The 13,210-nt window shown below is 36.7% G+C and overlaps 1 protein-coding gene across 23 annotated transcripts in view; it reads left to right on the top strand.

Annotated features, from left to right (window-relative positions):
• The window catches only part of NRXN1 (neurexin 1), a 699,771-nt gene that overhangs the window by 492,627 nt on the left and 193,934 nt on the right, over positions 1-13,210 (top strand). The gene's annotated exons all lie outside the window — the stretch shown is intronic.

The raw sequence follows: 13,210 nt of genomic DNA, 5'->3' as shown, positions 1-13,210 counted from the left end.
GAGTCACCCAGGCTGATAATGTATGTCCTTTCATAGAGTTGGAAGAAAAATGATGAATAAATTTGTTGCCGTGACTGTGTCAGGACTGTCACTTTATCTGTCTTGTAATGGAGATGTTGTTCAGCATTTCTAATTATAATATTCATCTTCACTATCTCCTGACACAGGTGTAGTATCAGGCTACTAGTGCATGACACTTATTACTTTTGACCCTCAGAGGCACCAGTCACAAGCACTTCTGATTTACTGGCAAATGTAATTGATTCCCTCCAGTCCTTCCTTCTCTCACTGAAAATATTTGAGAGTTTCATGCTGCATTTTTCCTGTAATGTACAGTAACATTAAAAATCAAGACAGGAAAGTGGTTTTACCTGAATCATGTTCTCCCACACACATACTACTGATAAAATGGTTATCACAAACATTCCTTACATTGTTAGTATTTTTTGAAATTATAGCAAGATGGATTTCTACATCAGAATTTTTCACATGCAAGCTTATGCTTCAGAAAGCTTATTGACTTGGAATATTTTGTAATTAATTTTTAAGGTCCAGCTTGGAAGAGAGTTCCTGATCACAAGGAAATTACTTACCTATGCTGAGTTGGAGGGTGTAGAGAAAGCAAAGGATATTCAGGAAATCACTTCAGGTGGTGGAGCCTTCCCTCCATCCTGCTCTGCTGTGCTTCCTTGTGGGCCTGACTGGTTATGAGTGATACTAAATTGTGGTTCCAAAAGAAAAACTAGTACTTCTCCTTTTGGTTCTGTTGGGGACATAATAGCAGGGCTTTGACTCTAAAGGCTGAATTTTAGGAAATTAGTAAGCTTTTCTGCTACTGTTCAGCTGACTTTTATAAATGTCCTAGGTGAGATGCTCATGTTAGTTTTGGTTTTCTCCCTCTAACTTAAGCTCATACACCATTCTCAGGAAAATCTTCATGGGTTTTCAAGCTTCCTTTATTTTGATCTAACATAGGTTAAAACCACCAAACCTAAACCTTATAGATGCAAATCAAGGGTTATCCGTTTAGTAACTGTGTGTTTTTGTTCACTGCTGGAAACTGGGTGCAGCAGGAGAAAGACCAGTGATCTGATCTAGGTAATAGTGCTGTATAAGTTAGAAAATTATTTTTTTTCAGTCTCATATCTCAATGGAAACCTGAATGTGGAAAATGTTCAGGATTGTGACAGAATGTACAGGATAGAATGCAAAGGAACTCTTTTCCTCAGCGCCACTAACCCACTTCAGTGGGACTGGAAGAAACCCGGATTCAGATTCTTTCCCCACCTAGTTCAGACTGGGACCTGATCCAGACTCTCTCTGTAGCTTCAGAACTTTAATTTCAACTTTGGACTCGCCTTGGTGACAGAATCATTGATTAATTCTGTGCTTATAAAAATGTAAAAAGTTTATTTTTGTAGCTGTACCTTAGGAAGGAGATAGTTTTCAAAACTTTCTTTCTTTCTTTTTATTAAATATTTGTGAAAGAAATTGTTTTCCACTCCATTTTGGTGAAAGCACATCATCTATATATTGATGACAAAATGGTTGTCTTAAGGTCATTATAATCCTGATTGCAGTTGCTCATTGTTGCTAAATTCAGGATAGCAACAACTTCCTGAAAAATTTTTAGTCAATATTCAGGATAGAAACTTGCTTTATATCTCATTAAAATAATCAAAAAGGACTCCAAACTGTTGTTTCTAGAATTGTTTAGAAGTGCAGGAGGCAAGATACTTGTAGAGTGCTGCAAGAGTTGCACAGCATTAGGGACACATTAAAAGAAAAATGTCACTCTGCACCAGCTCTTAACAGGAAACATGGCATATTCACACTTCCTAGTACGTTGGGTTCCAAAGGACAAAACCTTTTCTAAATCTTGTAATACTGCTGAATTTATCAGTCTTCATAGCACAATTGAGTATGTCTGGAGAAGTGGACAAAGGACAGGATGATTAAGCACTGTAGTGATGGAAAAGAAAGAGCAATTAGGTGACACATCCTCTTATGCATTGTAGTGGGTATTTTTCTAGCTGTACAAGAAGTTTATGCAGTTTTTCTTACCAATTCTAGCCACCTGAGATACTTTAAATCTGGATTCTGTGCCCTAGTTGCTTGATTTATTAACACCCCCAGGAAAACATAGGCAACATAATGATTCCCTATATCAATCACTTGTTATAAAACTTCAAAAAGATTCAGTAATTGTAACCAAAAATTAATACATTAGAATGAAAGATGTTTTAAATGACTATTTAATGGTTTAAGAATAAATATCCCTTTAAAAGCCTGCTGCAACTCTCCATTTTGTTTCCTGCTAAAAATGAGTTTCTGCTATAAGTACTCTAAGGCTCTCAAGTTAGAGAGCTAAGTTGTGGGGTTAGGTTTCTATTGGCTACCAGGCACTTAAGAGGATATTTATGATGGCATAAGTGTAAATGGGGAAAACTCACATCGCTGCCCAGGCAGGACATTTTGGTCACTTTTTCCTCACTTCACATCCTCCGAGTGATAGAAAATAAATGAGTATGGGTTGCAGCTGGAGAGTTCCTTAATGGGTGGTATTAAATACATTTCTCGACAATTCAAAATATTCTTCCGATGGAGACTGTTTCAATTAATTTGCTTCATTTTATTTCTTCTCATTTCCAATATATTTCTAGAGCAGCAGATAGTCAGTGCATAACAGAAACCTGTAGTGTTATGCAGAGCTTATGTGCATGTGTGTTTCGAGCTTTCAAGAAATGTAAGCTTTCCTATTTCAGATTGCAGACCTGCTACATAAAGCTTTTTTTTTTATTTTATTTTATTTTTTGACCGCCTGGCTAAAATGCAGCTCCTTAATTTTAGCAAGCCAGAGAAGTTTCTTTGGTGTTGCACCACTACTCTGCTCACTTTTTGGAATGAAAATTATCAATCTTAACCGTTTACTTACCTTCTCTTTGATTTTGAAATTAGGCTTTTAAGATAATGACAGAAATGCAATTGTAAGAAATCACTTACAAATACTAGACCCAGATGAGTTGTTTCATGCTTTTTGTCTTCATAAGACACAAGACTATATGTTTGTTCTCCTTTCTGTTGCTGTTCCAGACCTGTACAGTAGAAGCTAATTCCAATTTCAACTGTTTTAGTTAAAATACATTTAGCTAATATTTAAACAAAAGCAGATATCTAAAGTTTATTATGTTGGCATAGAAAAGCAGAAAACGTGGATTCATTTTATATGCTTCTAATGTTGATTCTTTTGGTCCTATTTTCAATCTTTTCTGCAAGATCATGAACACTGGATACTTATTTTTTATTATTATAAGTAATAGTAGTATTTTAAGGAATGCAGTGTAACCTGCATCTTCTGATAATGGGAACAAGATTGGTTTTGCTAGACTGTAGGAAGGGGAATGAGCAATGAGAATATGCCTAGCCTCCATATAGGTAACAAATGCAGCAGGAAAGTGTATCTGTTCTGAAAGACAGTTCTGAAATAAGATTTATAACCCCTGTGTGACTTTGAGGATCACAGGTTAAAAAAAAACAAAGTGCAAAGGTACAGAGTTTCCAGTTCAATTGAAACACTTACTTGAATATACAAATCCAGAGCTTATCTGAGACCCCCTTTTAAACAAAGCTTGCATGGATGCTTCAGTGGTGCAGTAAGAACGATAGGGGTGAACTGGTTTTAAGATTTTCCCTGTGATTCTCATTGAAAAGCATAAATTAATTTTTAATTCACACCTGTGGCTTCTGCACAAAAAAAAATATCCTGAGGAAAAGGTGTCAGACTTGATTGCTAGAAAATTTGTTATAACTGCATTATGTATCTAAATTATTATATTGGATGACAATTTCTATTATTTTCACAAGGTCCATTCATTTTAATTATAATTTACCACTCAAGTATACCATTCTCTTCATGTTAATCTTCAAATTATTCTTGCTTTTGCTTTAATAGCTATTTATGAGTCATAGAAAGTACACCTAATTAATACCTCTGCACATTGCTACAATTAAACATTAATCAGATTTGATTTTTGGAGTAATGTGCTACCAGTCTTCTAATCTTCTAAGTTACGACCTGATAAAAATTTTATTACCCTAGTTTCAAAGTTCTCAATGGGGAAGGGATTTCCATTTAGTGCATTTAATTTGTAGTGGTGTCTTCTATACAAATTTTACACTCTTTTTAATTCTCTCTAGATAAATTGTTTAGCAAATCAGAAGTAAACTGACACAAAGTAAACTAAAATTTTAGATATAAGTTTTTAAAAAAATATTCAGTTGTGAGCTTGTCAGAAAGATCTAACTGAAGCACTGGATGGTAGTTTTTATTAACCTGGGATGACAGCATTTAGTCAACCTATTTCCTCCTTCCCCTTCAGTTTAGAAGAAAAAGTCAGTAGATGTAAGCATGAAACAATGCATGAACTTTCAAAAGCCACTTTAACAGGGAGTTTCATGCAGTTGATATAAGCATTTCAGCATTACTGGTTTTGTCTTTTTTTTTAAATTTCATTTCATTTTTTTACTCTCTAACTGTTGGTGGGAAATAAAAAACCCAACCAACGTTGTTTCTCAGCGTGTCAGAACAGACAAATGACTGTCCACTGACAAGCCATTGTTCATCAGTGGCTGCTGTCGAATCACTCACTGGGTCTGTGTGCTCCTCCACTCTTGATCACTGCTACACAACGCCCTGTTCTCCCCCCTGCCCCAACCCCTAGATTCAGCTGCTGCTAAGACAAGGGATATATGACAAGAAGTGGACAGGTGAGAAATTAACTTTATTGCACCCCTGAAACTTATTTCTGACTCTATTAACTTGCTTCCAACAGTGAAAAATCCTTTTTGAATCCTCAGAATTTCAGAGCAGCAAGATGGAATGAGCTCTGTGTCATAGGTTAGCTCTCCCAGATCATCTGCAGCTTAGAGGTATATCTTACATTTTTTTCCTCAGAGAGCTAAACCTCTTCTCTTCATTCAATAGAGAAGCAAAGATAATTTGATCTAGGCAAGGGCACAGCAAAGACAGTAGATAACCTGTTAGAACAGCTTTGCATCGGAACTGGAGAGATTCCAACTTTTACTTTGATTCTTAACAGGTTTAATTAACACTGTTTCTTACTCAAGCTTACTGCGCTGCCAGAGCTGATTTGTTTAATGCTCTAGCATTTCTACCCCATGCAGTGAGTTTGTAAGGGGAACATCCAATTTTGAATTTGTTTTGTAAGTAATTGTTACAAATCGGGAAACTTTTGACTATTCAACCAGTTATAGCCATCAATCCTGTGATCAAAGTGTTGGGACCGATGCTGATCAGGGAAAATAAAGAGTTGTGAAGCTGTACTTTCCCTAAATTGAAAATGTTTCTGGGTCAGAACAAACGTGAACAAACAACCTGTTCAAAGGAGGGGTTATATTTTGTCTGCTGTGCAAAAAGGATGAAGTTTCTTGATCCCCTCATCGGGGCTTCTCTGAAGTCAAAAGGAATTGGTAGGGTTTGTTATGAATATGGTGTGAAGTGAGGGTTTGAGACTCTTGCAGTGATAGTCTGGAGCTGGAGCTCTGAGCCATCAGGGTTTTGTGGAGCTTGGAGAGGTTTAAGTGAGTGTGCATGAAGTGGTGTATCCCGAGCTGATGCCTGTGAATACGTTTGCTCCTTCACCCTGGCAGAAGAAAGGTTCCTTTGAGAGTTCTCAGCTCGTGAGCTGAGCAACGTGGTTCTGCTCCATCTCTTTCAGGGAACAGTGCTGTGCGTGTTCAGCAGTCTGAAATACCTCATGGGCTGCAGTGTGCTGCAGTCAGGAAGGGATGGCTCATCCCCAGAGAGCTGCCACCACTACCCAGTCTGATCTTTGGCAAAATGTGAACACCGTGTGGTATTGCTGTGAACATCACACAGGCTGTGGACTGAAAAATAAGTCAAAGATATGAAATATCCCCATAGGAAGTACGATTTCCTTTAAGTCTAGGGAGGATGCTGAATGTGAGTTATGTTGTTGTCCAGAATACATAATGTAGCCTAAGAGAGGAAAATACCCTTATTGCTGTGTTCTGTCATAATTGAAAGTTATGTCCATTGTCATCTACTTTGCTTTTTCCCCCTTAAATTGTACATACTGAGGACTCATCTGTTTAAGAGGTAGCTACCAATGGTTCCCTTCTGCTACATCTCTACAGAAGTATTCGTGGTTATATCATTATTTATGTCAAGGTTCAGTGTCTCTCTATTATTTTATTCTTCAGGTACTACATCATCGTGATTGTATCTCAGCTGTTCTTGCCATCAAACCTCTGCTGAGCTCTTTTCATAAAAGGCTGTTTTTGGTTTTGTTCTTGTTTTTTTTCCCCCAAGACTTTAATGAAGACTAAGTATCTGGTACTTTGGTGAGATCACCAAGAGATCCTACTGGATGGTTCAATCATTAGGTTCAATCATTTAAAAACCTACTGGATGGTTTTTAAAAGGAAGAAAATAATTTCATCTTTTGAAGACTATTTGGAATAAGGGAGCAAGATATCATTTAGAAAGTAAGAATAATTTTTAGAAAACCAAACCAGTCATTTGTCCTATCCCTTCAAAGACAGAGCTCTGAATTATCTTCCCTCCATTTCCCTCCCACAGAACTACTTTTTCTCGTCTTGACATCTGCTGGTTATTTCAAATAGCTGTGGGCACAGGGTAAGGCTTCCAAGAAGTAAAAATTTAATGTTACGCTCAGCTCTTGTTAATATTAGCAGATAGGGTACAGACTCATGCACCGTTCAGAGGCTCTCTGCTACATTAGTGATAGGAAAAAAGAGTCTTTTTGGAAGGTGTTGAGTACATGCCCTGGCATGGAGACTTCAGCACTCTGATCTTGAATTCTTTAACATGTTTTCTTGGAAAAACATTCAGCATCTGATATTTACCCAAAAACAGAGCAAGAACTGGCAACTTAAATTTTTAATGGGTGTTTCTTTCTGGAGGTTCCTAAATTGAAAACATTGGCGTGCTTTTCTTTCTCAACTTACAGTTTATTGCCCCAATCAGCATTAAAAGCCTAAAGTGATGTTGTTACTTTTTAATTCAGCCAAGCTGCTACCAAAAAAAGATATATTTAAAACAACCCTGTAAAACCAAAAAGAAATAGAAAAAAAGGACAAGGTAAAATTCTCTTCTGTGTGTGAGCTACCTGGAGGACTCAGGAGCCCTTTTTGCCCCCAGTTCTTAAAAAAATAAATAGGTTCATTTGCCAAGTTTTCTCAGACTATTGAGCTGTTCCATAGCAATTTTTGGCAACATCTTAATGGCCAAGTATTCCAAGCTTGCATTTGGATGATCTTTAGACATACTGTTTAAAAGGCACTTTAAATGAGAATAAAACTTGTAGAACATTAAATCAAAATATTATTACTAGTAGGAAAGAAATTACATGGTTATAATTTGGAGGAATTTTTGTCCATTACTGCTGTTGCGTGGTTTTAGAGCAACTGTTCAAGTGGGGACATAAATAGGAAACCGATGTTACTTTTACATATGATTTTCCTCAATGATCTGCCCTAAACTGATGTTTGTCCTTGCAATGCAAGTGTTTAGCTTTGCTTTCCTATTTTCAGCACTGATTTCACTCGGGTAATATGTAAATCAAAGAATGTATTTGGGTTTTTTGAGGGGGTTGTTTGATCTAAGGGTTTTTGTGTTAGTTGTTTTTTGTTTTATTTCATCCACTCGTATCTGAGCTTGAAGCATTTATGCCTCTGTATGTGTGTGTTTATATGTAGTACCTTGCAGTGTTACATGAACTCAAATAGCTTTCTAGGCTGTTACCATTGTATGTAAGAAACTAATGCTCAGGAGAACTATTTTGTCCATCAGACATTGATGTAAAGTATGATAGAAGGGTTATTGTTTGGCTGGATTTATAGCTTGTTTGGTAAGACAGACCCCAAGCAGAAATGCTGACCTCTCCAGATAAAGTCAGTAATGTAACAGTTTTATTATTCATTTAAATGTCTCTAGGGTAGTAACCTCTTTTTTTTATTATTATTAATTTAAATTAATTTTTGGAATTAAGCCTATGTTTTTGTGTTTGTCTCTCAGTTCTGAGCCTTGGGCAAGATGTAAGGCTGGGCAGAAGATGACCAGCACAATGCATCTTGATAACCATGACAGTTTTCTCTTGGCCAAGATAAAATACAGCTGCTCTACCTGGATAGTAAATGAAAAAGATGAAACAGTGTGATGTTTGCTTATGCCTCGAGCAGTAAGGCTTATATTTTTTACCTTTATTTTCTAGTTTGAGCGGGGTGAAACCTTGTCCAGAAATGGCCTTTTATTATTGTGGTACTTTGAAAGGTCCATTATGGTTGTTGGAGGCTTTGAATTTTCAAGTAAAGGAGCTTGATTTCTGAAGAAAACAGGTTTCTGTAATCCTCATTTTCATCAATCAAGCCTAGTTTTCTCCAATGGCATTTGAACTTTGTTTTAGAAAAAATTTAGTACAAACCTAGGGTATCAAAGGTACTAAATTCTTGCCTTTTTTTCTTTTTTTTTTTTTTTTTTCCTTTCTTTTTTCTTTCGGTGAAAATCAGCAGTTCAGTAATGGAGGGAGACCTGTTAATCTCCCACTGGGAGAAAGGTAAGGAAAACTCAGATCCTATCTGTTCTTTTTGGCCGTAGCTGAATGGTCAATCAGCAGTGGAACATTCTGCCCAGCTTATGTGTAGCTTCAACATTTACTGTCTTTTATTGACATGGAAAGACATAAGAAAGCAACAGGAGATACAAGCAAAGTAAATGTTTTGAGAGGCTGTGGGGGTCTTGAGAGGGAACTGTTGACATGGAAGGGAAAGAGAAGCACCAGAGTGGAATCAGTAGAAAAATGGCTTAGTTAATTATGCTTATGGAACAGTTTGAAGATTCCCATGAAATACAAATGGTAAGCCAGGAGCAACTCTCCTTGTTTCTGTCTTTTTAGTGTGGCAAAATTTTCATTTTTGGTTACCAAATACTCTTTTGATAAAGTAGCACACTAATAAGAGCAGAAATCCCACAGCACATTTCACGTTCAAGTACTATTTTATGTTGATTTTTTGAAGCTTAGCAACACTTATATGCCAGTTCATTACCCAAATGCAGCTGCACAAACCAGTTCTTACCCATCAACTATGCTGTGTCTTTTCCAGTCTCCTTTGTGGACCACACCTAGTCTGACTTGTACCAAACTAGCAGGTAATTTTCAAAATAGGTTTACAAATGGACTAAGACAACTATCACTGTAATATGTGCTAACTCAAAGTAAACAAACCAAAGCAAAAAGAACCAAACCAAAACCTTGTGAAATTTAAAACCAGGCTGCCAAAGTCTGTGGCATTAAAATTAATAGTAGGAGTTGTCATTCAAAAAATGGTTAATAAAAGTTTATTTTACCAGGAGGAAGGAATGGCATTAGCCTCAAGTCATTGCAGAAATGATTAAAAGTCTCTGGTGCCTTTTAAATTTTCAAACTAACAGATAGACCTGAGATATAGGAAGCCAAAAAGAAAGTGTTCTGAAACAGGTTAAAATAGCTTTTAAAATTCAGTGGATTTTATAGCTTGTCCTCAATTCCTAAGTACCTTGAGTTATATCCACCTGTGATTGTAATAGCTTGAATGAAGGTAAAAGTACACACAACTACAAGTAGTGCTCAGACGCAGAATTTACAGTATTCTTATTGCTTTGTTGGGTCAAGACTATGCAAGCCATAGGAATATTAATATGTTGGAAGGCTATATTGTACAGCAGGGGGGAAAATTAATGAGGCAGATTCAGTATGATTTCAGGCATCTGACAAAAGTGGTTTATAGCTGCAGATAGTATATAAGTTATAAATGAACTTCTTCCAGTTAAAAATAATAGTTCACGTAGTTATCCAGTGTGGGGGCTCAGGGGAAAATATTACCAGGATATACATTACTAGAAACTGAAATATTAGCAGAAAAGCTTCTAGAATGTATACTTTATTGGTGCTTATTTTCGTTGCTAAACCAAAATATTTATGGTTATATGTAATGAGTGGATTATCATTCATAAAATATGCAGTCATAAAAATGAGAAATAGTGGGATTATTAGCAGCTTTCAGCAGTAGAGAGGCTGTCTCTTAATGGTTTCCTCTTTCTCTAGTCATTATCACTGCAGCTGTGAATTATAGTATTACATTTTATTGGATTCACTAGAAGAATCTGTCCAGATTAAAAAATAATAATTAAAAAAAAAACAACACAAAACAAAGCAAGAAATAATAATGAGTACTTCTTTTTAAATTACCCTAGTAATTATGATTGTAAATCTGACAGGGGCATCCAGAATTTAGTCTGGAATTTTGACTCTAACACATAAGAGCAATGGTAATATATTGAAGAGAAATAGATACTCACATAAACTGATGTTGTAATCATTAATTTTGTAGAACCAAATTTTTACTATCTATAAGCATAAGTAAACACTGCATATGAGCACTTGCTGAAGTCAGCTTATGCTATGAGTGGACTATTTGCATTAGTAAGTATTTTGAGTTAATTCTTGATGAAATAGGCACACTCGGTCAAATAGAAGTGCATGAAACATCATTCTCACTGTTATTTTATTTCTGTCTCAATTATTGGCTTTGAAATCTGTTTCTCTTAGGATCTTTAGAAATCATCACCAATGCCAAAATTGAAATAAGCAAACATAACCCAGCGCAGAGCAACTGCAAACTAAAACTGCTTTCATGATTCATTCGTCAGTAATTCTAATTAGAATCAGTTGTAAAAAGACCAAGGCTGCAATCATGTTTTATGAAAAGGTTATAAAGGTACAAGGTGAAACTAAACATATAGGCAAGGCAGATATTTTCCAGAAAGCCTCTTGAATGGCTGAGGTCATACTCTCTTTTCCAAAGTCCCCTGTAGAGATTTTCAGGGATGCAAAGGCTATTAAGTTGTCAAATGTTAACTGACTGGAATTAGTCAGTTTTATTTGTTTATTTATTGGTCTTTGAAAGTCTTGGTTTTATTATTTTAGGGGCTGTTTGATGTTGAAGAGATTTATGATCGTGACAGCTCCAGTCAGTCTTCCTAAATAACTTCAGTATTTTGGAAGTTATAGTTTGAATTATATGAATTAAAACAATAGGCTATACTTGCATATAATGAGTAATAAAGAGCTAACAGTATTACCAAAATGAGAGAGCATAATGCATTTAAACTAAGAGCAGTGTACAGCTTTTTATGTTTATGAATAAGTGAATTTAGTACCAGTTATTGTAGACTGCTGTATGATCAACCGAGGTTAGCTGACTCTTGTGGGCATTTCAGCAGAAGTGCTTTGTGAATAAACATTTGAAGGTCATGTTAAATATTTTGGAAAGTACTCAGTGAACGGTTTGGAAGGAATGGCAGATGTTTCTTAGAAAAATGAAGAAGACTCATGCTCAGTTTTCTTGTGGAGTACAGTGGTAACGCTGATGGGAGAGAATAGAGCCCATGGAAGGAGGGAACAAATTCTAGTGAAGGCAGAAGTATGTAATGATTTGGTCAGAGCTGGAGGACCTCTACAGCTGTATGTCTTACTGGTTACGTGATTAATTAATACATCTGGTTTTCTTCATCTCTATTTGTGTTACATCTTATTTTTAGTGAAAGTGAGATATTTTAGTTATGGTTTTGAAAATTTAAGTGTTCCTGGTGATTTGAAGCTGGATTGAAAGACTGGTATACTTCAAACTTTCCTGAATGAAGCATTAGGAAACTTAAAGCTAATATTTTAAGGTCTGCAACCTGTCTATATCAGGTTATATTTATTTTTGTGCTACGTGCTTTCTTACTTGGCCTGAAGTTGAAATCTAAGCATAAATGGCCAACAAACTGATCTAAAATGGGTAAGTTTGGCACACAATTCGCTGTAGCCCTCCTTCCTTTGCTAAAATGCAGGTGCTCTTTTCTATGTGATGTTTCTAATGTTTTTTGGTAAGCTAAGCAGAAGGAAGGTGGCTGAAACGAAAGTTGGTCTAGAATTTTCTCAATAGGATTTCTGTGCTGACTTGCTGAAGTCAGATTTTATCTGAGGAATTCGCAGGTTTTGTTGACACCTGCAGTTTTGTTTTCTCAAACAGAGAGTGCTCTTTCTGGTTGGTGCTAGGGAGGGAGCAGATGCTTGTCCTGTGGAATAGCTGATGGACTCAGCCAGTCACCCAGCCTACAGCAGACAGACTCAAGTTTTCCTTTTGTCTTATTGAGAGAGATAATTCAAATTCTCCCATATTCCTCATGCTCATACTATCTGTCAAACTAATGGCATTTCAGGCTGCTTTCAGAATTGTTACTGTTTTATCTAATTATTCAACTTTTAAGATGATCAGGATATGAAAGTTTCTTCACTGAACATGGATATTTCTTCTCTGGCTTTCTCTGCACCCACTAATTCATATTTTAGTTCTTACTTACTGACAGCTTTAAAACCTGAGCTATTTTTTTGTAATTTAGGAAGTTAAATGTTTTATTGCCGTTCTAAATTTGTATGGATCAGTGTTTGAAATGGAGATTTACAATAGTGGTGTTAAGAGACTTCTAACCATTAACATGCAAGCAGACAGTGCTTGGACACTGATGGCATCTTTGTTCTATCAGTGTTGCTCTTCCAGAGGTGGGGGTTTTGGGGGTGGGAGGCTATGTGTGTCTGTGTGCCTGTAAGCTAATAAGGGGTTAGGTAGGTGCAGAGCAGCTGTGGTAGCAGCATGTCTCTTTATTTATTGATGAGAAACCTCAGGAGGAAATGGTGTGGAATAGAAAATCAGCTCAGCTGAAGTCAGTGTCGGATTGCAGGAGGTAGTATGTTTTGTGATATACACAGTGGTGAGATCCAACAGGATCTGATTCACCTCTGCCTCTGCAAGGTCAGCGGCTCTGGCAGATTTAGTAGGAGTTTCCCAATTCCCAGGCACATGGCCTTGTCCAAATTTAAGTTGTAGTGGCAGTTTTGATTTAGATGGCAGATTTACACTCCTCATCGAGTGCAAACCAGTGGGAATTTGGCTGGAGTGGAGCTGTGTTCAATCTTGCTGCATAGCCCCCGTTTGATGTATTGGCTACATCTGAATTAGCAATTATTGCAGCTGTGGAAAGGCAGATCTGTAGAGAGGAATGGTTGATGCCATGGACCTGAACCAACACTGCACATATTTCAGCAGATTTTTCTTCAGGCTGGCA

Source organism: Manacus candei, unplaced genomic scaffold (genome assembly GCF_025592945.1).
Source record: "Manacus candei isolate 608988 ecotype Guabito, Panama unplaced genomic scaffold, ASM2559294v1 h1tg000017l, whole genome shotgun sequence".
NCBI lineage: Eukaryota > Metazoa > Chordata > Aves > Passeriformes > Pipridae > Manacus > Manacus candei.
Note: the sequence above shows the minus strand (reverse complement) of the source record. Positions and strands in the feature narration are given on the sequence as shown.